Genomic DNA, 13,326 nt, shown 5'->3' with positions numbered 1-13,326 from the left:
ATAATAATGCATGCTAGTGTTTCCAAACAATATTCATAATGGAAAAATCAGTGTAACCAGTTTCAACAAGATTATGGGAAACGTAAAAATAAACGAGCATTGGTAAAGCCAATAGGCCCAAAATTGGTGGTTAGTCTTTTGGTTTTGTCAATGTGTGTCTTTTTTTGACATGGCTTTTGTGAAACATTTTTGTTGTGGGAGCTACAGAGCCCTCACCATTGTAATAAACATTGGCAAAAAGCAAAATATTTTTGATCTCAAAAAGCACACTAACAGAAATTCCTGGCACTGAACAAAGTCACTTTGTGTGCTGATATGCTCCTTGTGAATGAGTAGATTGTAATCGCTCACAATGAAGCCAGCCGATAGATGGATTGAAAGAGATAGAATTTTAATTAAAAAAAAAAAAGTATTGGTTAACGCTAGACCTAATTTAGGGGTTAATTCTTAAAGAAAGTCATAAAAGTGCAACCATGGTATGTCTTTACATTAGTGCAGATTAACATATTTCATGAACTCACAAGAATTTGCAGAAGTAGACTAGGAATTGTACTCCTAAAAAGTATTTGTTACCTGTATTTTAGCATGAACAAAAATACACTTGTAGGTTTACTCATGTGAACATCTGCTGATTGCTTACAAGTCAATTTTCCTTTCAACCACTTTTTTCCCCCAGCCATGGAAGAAGCTTTACTTCTGCTCTTGTCAGGAGTAAATTTCCAAACCTGCAAGTTAGTAGGTTTGCATAGACTAAAAAGGGCATTCCAGCCTTGGAACTATTGCTTACCGCTTCCTTAAGCCCCAGTTTGTAGATCTGCGGAAAGGTGGCAAAATGAGAAAATTGCTAGTATTATACAGTAGTATTAGCCCTGGCATAATCAGAGAGGCTATGATCAGAGTTCCTATATTATGAGATTGCTGCCATAATTTGTCACCTCACTACACAGCACCAAAGGGACCTCTACAAGATTTTATCTGGCCTGCTGTTTTCCAAAGCCTCGGATTCCGATTATGAAAGGGAAACATATGTCCAGCTTCAATGGCAGCATGTAAGTGGCGAGAGAGCATCTTGAATCTTCCCAATTGTAAATATTGGACCAGCAGTGCAGTGTATCTCAGATGTTTGAAAAAAGCAAGGTAGTCCATGCTGCAGAAAACCCTAATTGCTAGATTTGTGTGGAAAGCTCTAGACTGAATTTACTTTTTCCCAATCTTTTTTAATGGTTCAAGTTTATTTTGAATTTCTTTGTTGTGTTTTCGTGAAGTTATTTCTTGGAGTGTGTTTATTTTTCTTATTGTGTGCTACAAAATTTCAAATTCCCATTTTATATAAATTTTCAGATTTAAAAGTAATTACAATGAATAGCCTGTTTTTATCTACAGTTAAGTAACTGATTATTTTGTCAGATCCCTTGCTAATGTTTGACATTTATACTCATTACATATGATTTCTCAGTTTAAGCATGGCATTGTTTCTTTGCAAATGTCACATTTCTCTTTTGTTCTGAATCATATCATGCGGAGTACAAAAAAGACCCAAGTAAACCTTCTTTATTCATTTACATGTTATTAATTTATTCATAAACAGTTTTTTTTCGACCCACGTATATTTGTAAAATATACGGTGTGGCCCTCATACTGAAAAGTTTGGAGATGCCTGGCTTAATTGAATGTATTCTGTCATTGGCTATTCAAAAGAAAACATTTGCGCTGCAGACAAGAGTCAGATCCACATCTTTTCAGACATGTCCTCAGAAGCTGCAGGCAAGCGGAGAGATTTTGTAGGGAGCGGGGCTCCATTCCTTGGAGCGCCCATGGGTGCAGTAACACGGCACCTATCACCAACTGCAATGGTGTCAGGGGGTTCGGTGGGCAATTCCCCATCTCAGGGTCTATAGTGGGGAAAGGAGGCACAGGGTTGTAAATGTGAATAAAAATGGGCAGTTTCATCAGTTAATGAACAACTTTTGGACATTAGGAAGGCAGCTTTTGAGGTTCCTTTTTGTGGCAGGCAATCTTTTTTAACACATGGGAATGCAGGAACAGGCTATTTCAATATGTTTGAATGGTCTGCTACATCAGAATAAGCTTATGTAACACCTATGGAGCGTTAAATAAGCAGAAGTATGGGGCAATTATAAAATGGTTTCATGTGCCATGTGTATGCATGGCCGGGAGCTGTCTGACGCACATGAGCACTGCTGTGTCGGAAGGCTGTGAGCCGTCCGACACACCCAAAGGGTTAATGTTTCATAATGGACGATTGTTGTTTTGTATTTATATTTAGGAAAACTAATATAAAATTATGCACTTTTGCATTTTATTGCTCCATGCGCTCTCTATTTTTTATCTGTGTTGGGTTAAGGACTACCAGCTTTAAAAAAAACATTATGTTTTTGTGCAATGTCATTTCCGCTGCAAGGAAAGTCTGTGTTATAATATGACTGCATTCTTTTATTACAATGTTACTGCTCAATGATTAAATTGTTCAGAAAAAATAGAATGAGACAATGTTAAAGTGCTTGCCGTGATGGCCCAGCTCCAAAAAACTGCTAGTGCAACCTTGAAATGTTAGCTCTGATGCAACCAAATTATTATGGCCAGCCAGCAGTACATCTACTGCTGGAGCACACTAAGGATTTTGTGCCTGTCAGGATTTCCTAGTAAGGAACTTTTCACAGTAACCTGATGCTATAACTTTGTTAGAGCTAGCCAGAACAACATTTCGGTAAAACACCACAGAAATATGTATATAAATCCATGCAGAGTTAACATGCTAGACGCAGTGGCATTTGTACTTAAAGAAAAAGTGCTGATGCCTGAGCTTCGATCAGCCCTTTAATCAGAAGATCTTATAAAAACATTGTTGCACCCGGCTGGAGGAAGTATAGTAAAAGTCACTGTTTTTCAGGACCACATTAGTAATCTTTTGTGCCTACCAAAGTGACCCTGATGCTGTAACTTTATTACGGCTGACCAAAACAACATCCAGCTAATGGGCTGTTGGAAATGGCCCTTTCAGCAGGGTTATCCCATACATTTTGCCTTCCTCCTCTTATTTTCTGGCCTTCGTTTTGTTGACTTTAGGACTCTGGGCACTTTACCACTGCAGTGCTAAAATGCATGTGCTCTCTCCCCTAAACATGGGATGTTTGACATATAGCAGTTTGGCATATTTAATTTACCTCTAAGTCCCTTGTAAAGTGGTATATCATATACCCAGGGCCTATAAATTGAATGCCACTAGTGAGCCTGCACTGCAGATTGCACCACCCACAGAAGTAGCCTTTCAACCTGTGTTCGGCCTGCCACTGCACTGCCTGCGCTGCTTACTGCCACCTGGAATTGACATTTCAAACTACTTGACAAGGCCTAAACTTCCCTTTTATTACATCGGTCACTCCTAAAGTAGGCCCTACGAAGCCCTGTGGGCAGGGTGCTGTGTAACGAAAAGATAGGACAAGTACTCTTATGTTCTGCATGTCCTAGCAGAGACAACCTATTTCATATTTTAGTACTGTGAGGGGTGTTCCTTCATAAGTTAGCATTAGGAACTCGCTTAGACACTTGAAAGTGGTAATTTCTGATCTGAAAGGAGTATCATTGGCATGCTTGCTATGTTTGCAATGGTAGTGAAACATCCTGCTTACTGGTGTAGTTGGATCTTGCATTACTATTTTAGAAATGGTACTTTTAGCAGTGGGCATTTCTCTGCGCTTATAACCCTAGTGTTTTGCAGCCCAACTCCAATCCACATCTAGAGCAGAGTCACAGTTACACTTTGTGCATACTTTCCAGACAGCTGTCACACTGGAAGGGATGGGTGAGACAGGAGAGGCATCTGTATACATTTGCAAGCTGATAGACTTCAAGGGCTGGGAGAGGAAGAGTTTGTACACACCTTACATGTCAATTGGTTGGGTCATGCTATAACACAAAGGGCTGATTTATCCCCTACTAATGTCTGGAGCCAGGGCTGGGTTGAAAGGGGTCTGTGTTACTCTTCAAATGATTCCTTTGAAGTCACCCCTTATACTCAAAAATTTCTTTGATATAAGTACAGAGGCTCTGACCAAATGTTTTTAGAGCACTTTTGGAACCAGTACTGAACCTCTCTCAGAAGGACTCCTGTGGTGCTCAAAAGACCCATCTGGACTGCTCTTCTGTTGTTGCCTTGCTGTTTATTTGCTGAGTGGCACAAAGGGCACATTTGCTTCTCTGCTTATTGCCCTTCTGCCAGTTGCTGTTTAACTCTGTTCTGCCAAGATACTGTGGTGCTGCCAGAAGAGATAGCCATTGGAATCACTGATTTGGTTGTGCTGGGCTGGTCTTCCTGCCCACTGCTGTCGGCCTGCCTGCCTCCCCGTCCCTCCCTCCCTCTTCAAGTGTTATTCCAGGGGCCCAGAGTGTGGTGAGCGTTCGTTGTTCCCTGCAATCATAGCTCTTTGTGAGTGCTTTATATGCCTTCATTTCATGTGTGCACCTCTAGCACATGATAAGCACGGCATTTTTCCTTTTCAGGACCGGCCTAGCACATGGTGAGCGCATTATGGTGTCAGCGAGTGACTACAGTTTCTGCTCTTTGGGGCCCAAGGCATGTGTAAGTGCTGCTGACCATCAACCAGCGCTCTACCAGGATTTCCTCATTTTAACCTTGAAGAGGACCTGGGTCCCCGCTTTCCCTTCATAGAGGAGAGCACCGCAGGGCCGTCCAGACTCTGCGTTTGAGAGGAGAGAGTACTGCAGGGCTGACGGGACCCCATCTGGCCCAATAACCTCTCAAAAAGTTTATACTTGTCTCACCACTGCACCGTGCATTCATGAGCAGCAGCCCCTTTGGAAACCTACACGCTAGATCCAGAGGAGGTATTCCCACCATTCCAGAACCAGGTGCATGCCCCCGCCTCCTCTCCTTACCTGGGACAGGGCTCAGAGGCCCCTCATGATGCAGCGAAGAGAAGCACTTGCAAACCAGTGTTGCAGTGGAGATGCTGCTTCCAAGAGCCATGTGGGAGGCTCCCCTCGCAGCACGAGTACTCTGAAACCTCACCTCTGTGAGGAGTTAGAAATTACTGTCTGACAACTAATATGAGCACTGGTGCTCCTGCACCCCATGTGCCTTTTGTTTCTTGGTATATTATCCTCACCTTGATCCTCGCACAGTCCCCACATAGGATAGCATTCAAAGTATCCATTTTGTGCCCCTGTGTTTATGATGATATTGAAGTCTTTATGTGGTGACTCATGCTTTACTGCTGCATGCCCTGAGGCCATTGTGTATGTTGGTGATGCCAGCACAGTTAGGACGACTGGAATTGCATAATGGGCAGAGTCATAATTCTTCATGCATTTAAGGTGACATATGATTTTATCATGTTCAATGTGTGTGATTTCAAGTGGGTTATATATTGCCAGTACCTTTCGTTCACATCCTGCCCAGTGGCTTTTGTCATTCTTCGTGATTCAGAGAATGAGTCAGCGCATCCTTTGGTTTGCAGGGTGTTAGTCATGTGACTAAACCAGAGTAATTTAACTTGTTTTGCTTGAGTCCAGACTACTCGCATAATATCCAACAAGGATTCAAACTCAGATTTTATCTATATTCTTATCCAGCATAGCATTGAGTGTAGAGCTGCCTGCAGTTCAGTAGATTTAATACCAGTTTGTCTCTTAAAGGTCCATAGGAGTCCAGGGACCGAGCAAAAGAAGGTGACGTGGAAAGCGATTCTCAGCCTTATCTAACCCTTTCATGTTTTTATAGGCTTATAGCTCTGCCCAGTATAGGCCTGCAGCAAGGGCTTGCACTCTATAGGCTTCAAAGGGGTAATCAATGTGCTCCCCTTGCTTCTGGCAAAACCAATTACCCCATCAGCATATTGACTCAATGTCACTTCACTCTTAAGTAGTTTGGCAAACCACTTGGAGTCAAACCATACTCCCAGGTAATCGTAGTGGCTGACATGGTTCAAGGGTGTTCCATAACTTTTGAAGGAGTTCCTCAATTTAGTGCTCCCTTTCATAGTCATGTATTTTGTTTTCACAGTATTAATCCACAGGTCCTTATTGTTGCAAGTGTTCGAATGCGTACAAGAGCATGTTCGAGGCAGGAGAGACGCACTGGTATGAGTATTGCATGCCTCCAGGAAACACATCTTACTGAGAATGAAGCAGATAAACTAAAAAAAAAAAGGATGGATGGGCAACTGATTACGTCCACCTTTTCTTTCTAGATGTGTAGGGTGGCGGTATGGGTGGCTCCCAGGGTCCCCTTACACCTGCTGTACAGAGGCGAACATGCATGGTCAATGGCACAGGGAGTGCGGATGGGGTGGACATTACCATCCTGAACACATGCACCCCCAAAATAGATGCTATGGCAGTCCCTACTGATGGACAGTATGATTGAAAGGCTGTTATGGGTGGGGGACCTTTGCTGTGTTCTGGATGCACACATGGACAGATGATCCCCCTAGAGCCCCAACGAAACCCAGAACGGTGGACACGCTGAACAAAGTCATGTGTAACCTGGTATGCAAAGGCATGTGGCAAGAAAGGAACCCGGGGGAGAGAGTACTCGTATATACAGCCAGCTGACCAGGCCCTGGGTACAGCGAACAAAAGGGCAGGCATTCAGAGGGTTGCCTACCAGGGTAGATTCTTATCTTATCTGACCACTACCTTTTATTGTTGAAGTGCAGCAGAGCAAGGCTTCGGGATGGAAGGAGGTACTGGCGAATGCAGATGGACTCCCTCCTGGATGCACATTCAAGCAGGCTTTAGGTGAAAAAAATCATGGAATACCTGGATGTAAACTGGGGCGCAACCGATAGTGGGGGTACAGAGTGGGAAGCTCTAAAAGCAGTCATCCAAGGGGAATGTCTGGGTAAGGTGTGGGGTCTATGCGGACACCTGCAGAGTGAGCTCAGAGACATGGAAACTGAGCTAGCGGAGGCCCAAAGAAGGGATGTTGGAGAGCGAGACAAGGGAGCTCAGTGGTTAATATTAAGAGACAACAGAGAAATGTGGGATAAATTGGACAAGTTCACAGGACGGGAATATAGACAAGGAGGGGAACAAGCCCAGTGGATTACTGACTTGGCTGCTTAAGTGGGAGGCAGACAGAACCCCCATAGTAATGCTTCATTGATGAGATGGAACTTTGGCCAACACCCAACATCTTATCAATGACACATTGGAGGACCGCTTGCGGGACCTTCGTGGGGTGGGGGACGGAGGCTCATGCCACAACAGTGGCTGGATATTTAGATGGAGTAGACTTGCCTATCCTGCGTCTCTTGCTATGATATTAACTGGAGGCCAAAGCCAACCTGGAAGACGTTCGGGGTGCACTGGGTAAAATAGAGAAAGGTCAAGGGGGGCTGACGACTTCCCTGTAGAGTTCTACCAGGCCTACGTAGTGCAGCTGTTGGATCCACTGCTAGAGGCATTCTGTGAAGTGCGAGAGAGTGCCCCTACCCCCAGGGAGGGAGTGATATGGATGGTGCCCAAACCCAGGGGTTATGCAGCAGACCTGTCTTCCTTCAGACCACTCACTGTGCTAAATGTGGACACAAAGGTACTATGTAAGGTCCCGGCGGAAAGGTTGACTGGCATATTGGGAACACTGGTGCATGAGCACCAGTGTGGTTTTATGCCAGGGAGCAGCATGGCCCTTAATCTACTACAGCGCGCATAAGTGTAACATGCTGTGGAGGGAAGTGACAGGGAATTAGCTTTGGTGCCCGCGGACATTAATAAGGCATTTGACACGGTGGCGTGGCACTATCTGGACCTAGTGCTCTGAAAGATGGGGTTCAGCCCCCATTTTTGTCAGTGGGTGGACCTTTTCTACACAGCACTCAGGGCTAGGGTGCGTAGTGGGGGACTGATGCCCAAGTGGGGTGTGCGGAGAGGTACGAGTCAGGGCTGCCAGCTCTCGCCGCTTCTCTGCGGCGATGGAACCATTAGCAGCAAAGCTTCAAAAAGACATGGGGGATGTGGGCATAGTAATGGGGGATGTTACGCATCTTATATCTCTTTAAGCAGATGATGTTTTGTTCTGTCTGAAATGCCCTGTGGAGATGGTGCCGCAGCTTCTAACACACTTGGACATTCTGGTAGGTGACAGGGTTGTGCATTAATAGGTTGAAATTGCATTTTCTCTTGGGGTGCTGGAAGGAGCCCCTGAAGCAGATTTGGACACAATGGGGCTCTGCTGGGGAATGATCTCCTTCCTGTACCACCTTGGTATCATGGTAGGATACACAATAGAGGACGAGCAACAGAACTGTATTGAAAAAGTGGGCAGACGAAGTCCATTCGATTCTGGAACACGTTACCACTTTCCATGATGGGGAGAGTCACAGTGGTGAAAATGGTGTTCCTCCCAGGGTGTTTATATGTAATTCAGAATGCCCTTTGCACAGAATGCCCTTTGCACACTATCATGAAGTTTACTCAAAAAGCTGGACTGCTTAATGGTTTCCCTTGTGTGGGCAGGGGGGCAGAGACAGATTGCATTGCATCAGCTCAAACATGATATGTTGAGGGGCGGACTGGTCCTTCCAGACCTAGAACTTTATTGCACTACCAAACTGCAACATGCTGCCCAATGGGCATCAGGCGACGACAACTGGGAGATGAGGCTACTGCATGGATCACACAGCATGCACTCCTTGATGGAGCTGCTCATGCGCTGTTCACACATGCCATTGGATACTCCTTATCTGGTTAGACAGGTGGCAGAGGTCTGGGAACGAGCAGTTACAAGAGTGTTCAAATGACTGCCCTCTGCTAGGGAGCTAAATATATGCCTGCTGCTCCCAATTAGACGTATTGGGGAAGACATGTCCATAGTGAGATGACAGGGGGAGATGTGAAACATTGGGCAATTTGTACCCAGGGGAGGCGTTTCTCAATTTCGTTGACACATGAGACATTTGTGGTGTGGTTGGGGAATTCTGGGGAGGGGGGGGGAATGAGGGGGAAGGTTGGGGGGACAATTCCTCCAGTACAATAAACTGGTGAACACGGCACAAGAGAAATAAACAAAATTCCAGAACAGGCTCCCAGTGACGGAAACCCTGCAATTATTGCTAACAGCCCGTCAATGAGACATATGGTGAAGCACCTCTACAAGACACTCAAAACAGGGTCTGGACAGAACCTGTTGAGAGGCAAGCATGGGTGGAGTTAGTGGTACCCCTCACTGACCCGGAATGGACCGCAACCTGCGAGTTGGTGAAGACCTTCTCATGTAATACTAGATTTAAATTGGCCCGCTTTAACTATGTACATCACTCGTATTTAACACTAATTAAACTTAGCAGGATGTACGCTAGTAGGGGAGCAGACTGTCCCGAGTGTGGAGGGGCCTCCTTCCTGCATATGGCATGGGAGTGCCAGAGAGTGCATGATTATTGGCAACGGGTTGTGGTGAAGATGCAGAAGGTGACAGCGTTAAAGATAGATGTTTCACCCAAAGTGTCTCTGTTTGGTATCGTTAAAAGACCTAGAGTAGCCAAAAGGAGCTGGAAGTTTCTGCACTTGCTCATGGTACTGGTCAAAAGAGGCGTGTTCATCGGTTGGTTGGGTACGAGGGCCCCTTCCATCAAACTGTCGACCAGGGATATGGAAAAGTGGGCCATCGCTGAAGTACATATGAATATTAATGGTAGGGATAACAAATTGCAGGAGTAGTTAGAAAACTAGGGCAGCATTACTGAAGAACTTGCACATTGGCCAGAAAGGGAATGACTGACAGGGACCGCAGTCACAGGGCACGGAATCCTTGCACATTCAAAGGCATGATTTGGGGAATGTGGGGACGGCCACCGTCTCTGCTGGGTCGCAGTGAACGGGTGGGAGCCAGGTACTGGGGCAACAAAGGAGACCCCAAGCACTGAGAAAAGTGGGCTACGACTGGCTGTATAATGCATGTTAGCTAGGCCAAAAATGACTAACAACGGGAACCCCTAGGGTGGGGAGTGAATGAACAGGTGAGTAGGACTGACTTCCATGTAGTGCGTCATTGATGAAGAAGCAACTGTATGATGACCACCATTGCATGTTTTTGTTGCTATTGTTCATTTTGCTCCACTTACTGGCGGAAAACTGCAATGCATGTTATTGCGACATTTTGTATTGCCCCACGGCGGGCCAATGGCTGACTGAAGATAAATAAAAAAAAGATTAGAACATTAAAATATAGTTGACTAGGGTTCCAAAACAACCAGGTTATCTAATTATGGACACCTGTGCTGATAGTTTGTATATTAAACATTTTTATCACAGTAAAAGAATCACCACCAACTTAGGCCGAGATAAAACCTGGTGTCTCACTTTAAATCTTTCTTAGGCCTGTAACACATGGAGCACGGGTTCTCGAATACTTCTAAACTATGTACAAGGCTCTGCTTTTGAAGGCCTGTGGAATGTTATATTACAATTCAGTCTGATAAATTGCACAGTGGCTTTTGACTATTAATTTAGATAATTTCTTAAGTGACTTCTTGGCTTTCGTTCAACAATAAAATTATGAACATAAATTATTTTGTTGGGTCTTCGGTTATGAAATATTGATTTTATCTGCATTTTCGAAAGCCATTTGATCTTTTTGCCATTAGTGTACTTAACAGATTTTCTAGTATTTCTGAGAGTCAGTGGGCAGGATCCTCCACATCCTGTTAATAGCTGCAGTTGAGTAACAATTTCCCTACTATCGTAATAATTGTTGAATTAAAGATGGGTCTTGTGAAAACTATTCAGTTGAAGTGTTGCATCTACACAGACCAGTACAAAGGCTCTCCTTGTGCATCAGACTTTCTGATGCAAAGAGAGCTGGTACAAAGGATGCTGTGTACTTTGGAGATGTCCATAATTAGTACATTAGGACTTTGAAAAACGTGCAGGGTGTGTGTTTTGGTAGCTGTGATTACATCACAACTATAATAAACTCCGAGTCTAAAATGCACTTCCACGTTTTCAGTACAACTGTAAACGAGACAAACATTAATAGTAGAAATTGAATATTGGCTTTACAGGTGGTAAGCATTAAATGCAAGAAGGCAAAGATTCCTCTCAGGGATACTACTGGAAGTTTAATGACACTGAATCATAATGACTACTACAAGGTCACCTCATATTGTTAGGGACAAAAAATAGAGTAGGGGTGTCTGCCCCTTTGTCTCTGCTGGCCCACCCTAACCCCTCTCTACAGATTTTGTTGTTCACGATTGGAGCACAGTATCTGGCACAGAGGCAGATTCCAGTTGGGGTGTTGGATAGTGTGGCTACAACCATGAATTATGGGGTGTAGAGGGTGCCTTGTATGCCCAGCCTGCCAAACCTCATCCCTTACTGTCCACCAAGCCACATGGCATTCCATGGGCCAACTCACTCCCCTTGCAGGCTGGGTGGGGTCTACAGCTCCGCTTCCCGCAACAAATCATGCCAGGAAGCCAGACGCTGCTTGCTATTCCAGTTTCCTTCGCAGATGGTGTCTTTTAGTACCTTTTCTGTCCCACGAGTATTGTGGAACATGCCTGTGCCGGTCAGGTAGGGCAACAAGTATATTTCTATTGAGAAGGGCGAGTGGGTGGTTCTTGACAGATCATCTGTTCTTTGACCCAGCGCAAGTTTGGGAGACCAGCAAATATCTCTCTGGAGCTGTTAAATAATAGGGCTTTGTGGTTTAGAGGGGGTAAGAAAACAGGCTTCAGTTATCCCCTGGAGGTACCTGTGTGTGTTTACTTTCTTCTTTAGACCATGGTTAAAAGTTAGCTTGAGTCTGTGCTTGTAAACTAAAAATGGTTTTCATCAAGAGGGGAGATGCTGTGCCACCATTGGTTCCTGAGGACAGCTGGTGTTGACAATGACAGTCCAAGGAGGCAGTGGGCACCGTCTGAGAAACATGTATGATGTTTTGGATTGGCTTGGCACACCCATTAGGAGGGGAGGGCATACAAGGGGTATTTTAACCAGCTCCTGCAGGCTTTCTAAGAGAACCTTTAAAGAAAGAATGCCTGCTGAGGCTTCAGTCCTTATACCCAGACTTCTCTCAGGCTGCTGCTTCTTTTCTTTTTCTGTTTCAGGCACTTGAAAGCAAAGTCCAAACTGCAGAGTGTTTCCCTATCCTTATGCATCTTTTCACCTCCAGCGCTACTGAACCACTTGCCTTCCCATCAAAACTCTAGGAGTAGCCGGCTTCCCAACAAATGCTAACTAATAGAGCGTACGTTATTCAATCATTTTTACTACCCTTCACTAAATGACTATGTAGGCTGATGAAACTCAACGGATAATTATTTTGTTAATGTTATTTGTCATCTAGAGAAATAACAGGTAACTGTTTTCTATGGTACTTTCATGGTGAATATCCTTGTTCGACGCTAAAAGACTGTTGTGGTTGTTAATGTTTCCAAGGAAGTTCTGCCCCAGGTGCAGGTGTTGTCTTATGGCCTGGGCAAAAGCTCAGAATCATGGTCTTTAATGCTTTCCCTACCCAAAGCTTCCACCCCCCCCCCCAAAACAAAACACATACACAATTGTTTAGGATGACCAGTCCTCTGCTGAAGGCTACAGCTCTCTAAATGTTTCAAGTAAGAATGTGTAAGAGCTACCCATGTCATTTGCCCCTCCCGAATAAGAGTGTAATGTGCACTGTTATTCCTCAACACGTGTGCAATATATTTCTCACTAAATCATCTTGTTGAACTAATAAAATAAAGAAACAGGCACATTCTAACACACTCCTGTTGCAAAAAGTTTAAAAAGTTCTTGATGCCAAATAAACATACCAGTTCTAAAAGATTCTTCGATCACATAAAACATGTTTTTCTTAATTGTTATTTTTAGACCAGGGCCTAATTCAAATAAAAGGCCCTTAACCACGCCTATATGGATGGTGCAAAATGTGCCATGCCAACATCACTGGTGATGTTTTGTACTTAAAATAAACAAAACACGTAATTTCCTTCTCGTGGCTCAGTAATCAGACTTCTAGTCTGCCACGGAAGCCCCAGTGGGCAGCAATTTGAGGTCTGAAGCCCAGTGAGGGCTCCTGGAGGCCGGATACGTTCTCTTGATTGTCCCCCTCAGTCACTTGGTCTACTTGGGTTACAAGAATGGGTAGTGCTCTGGGCCCAGAGGGAGGGACCTGGTTCCTCAGTGTCGTATCGCAAATTGCCAGGGGTGGGGGCCCGCAGGACTTTGGAGGCCTCCCTTGCTTTTCTGACATAGGAAGCTCTGACAGGGCCTTGGTCAGAGCCCAGACTGGGCTGGTAGCCCCTAGCCTTGCGCTCCATTCCATGGCCCGCTCTGTCATTT

The sequence above is a fragment of the Pleurodeles waltl genome, chromosome 9 (genome assembly GCF_031143425.1).
Source record: "Pleurodeles waltl isolate 20211129_DDA chromosome 9, aPleWal1.hap1.20221129, whole genome shotgun sequence".
Lineage (NCBI taxonomy): Eukaryota > Metazoa > Chordata > Amphibia > Caudata > Salamandridae > Pleurodeles > Pleurodeles waltl.
The sequence above is the reverse complement of the archived record's forward strand: the minus strand, read 5'-3'. Positions refer to the sequence as shown.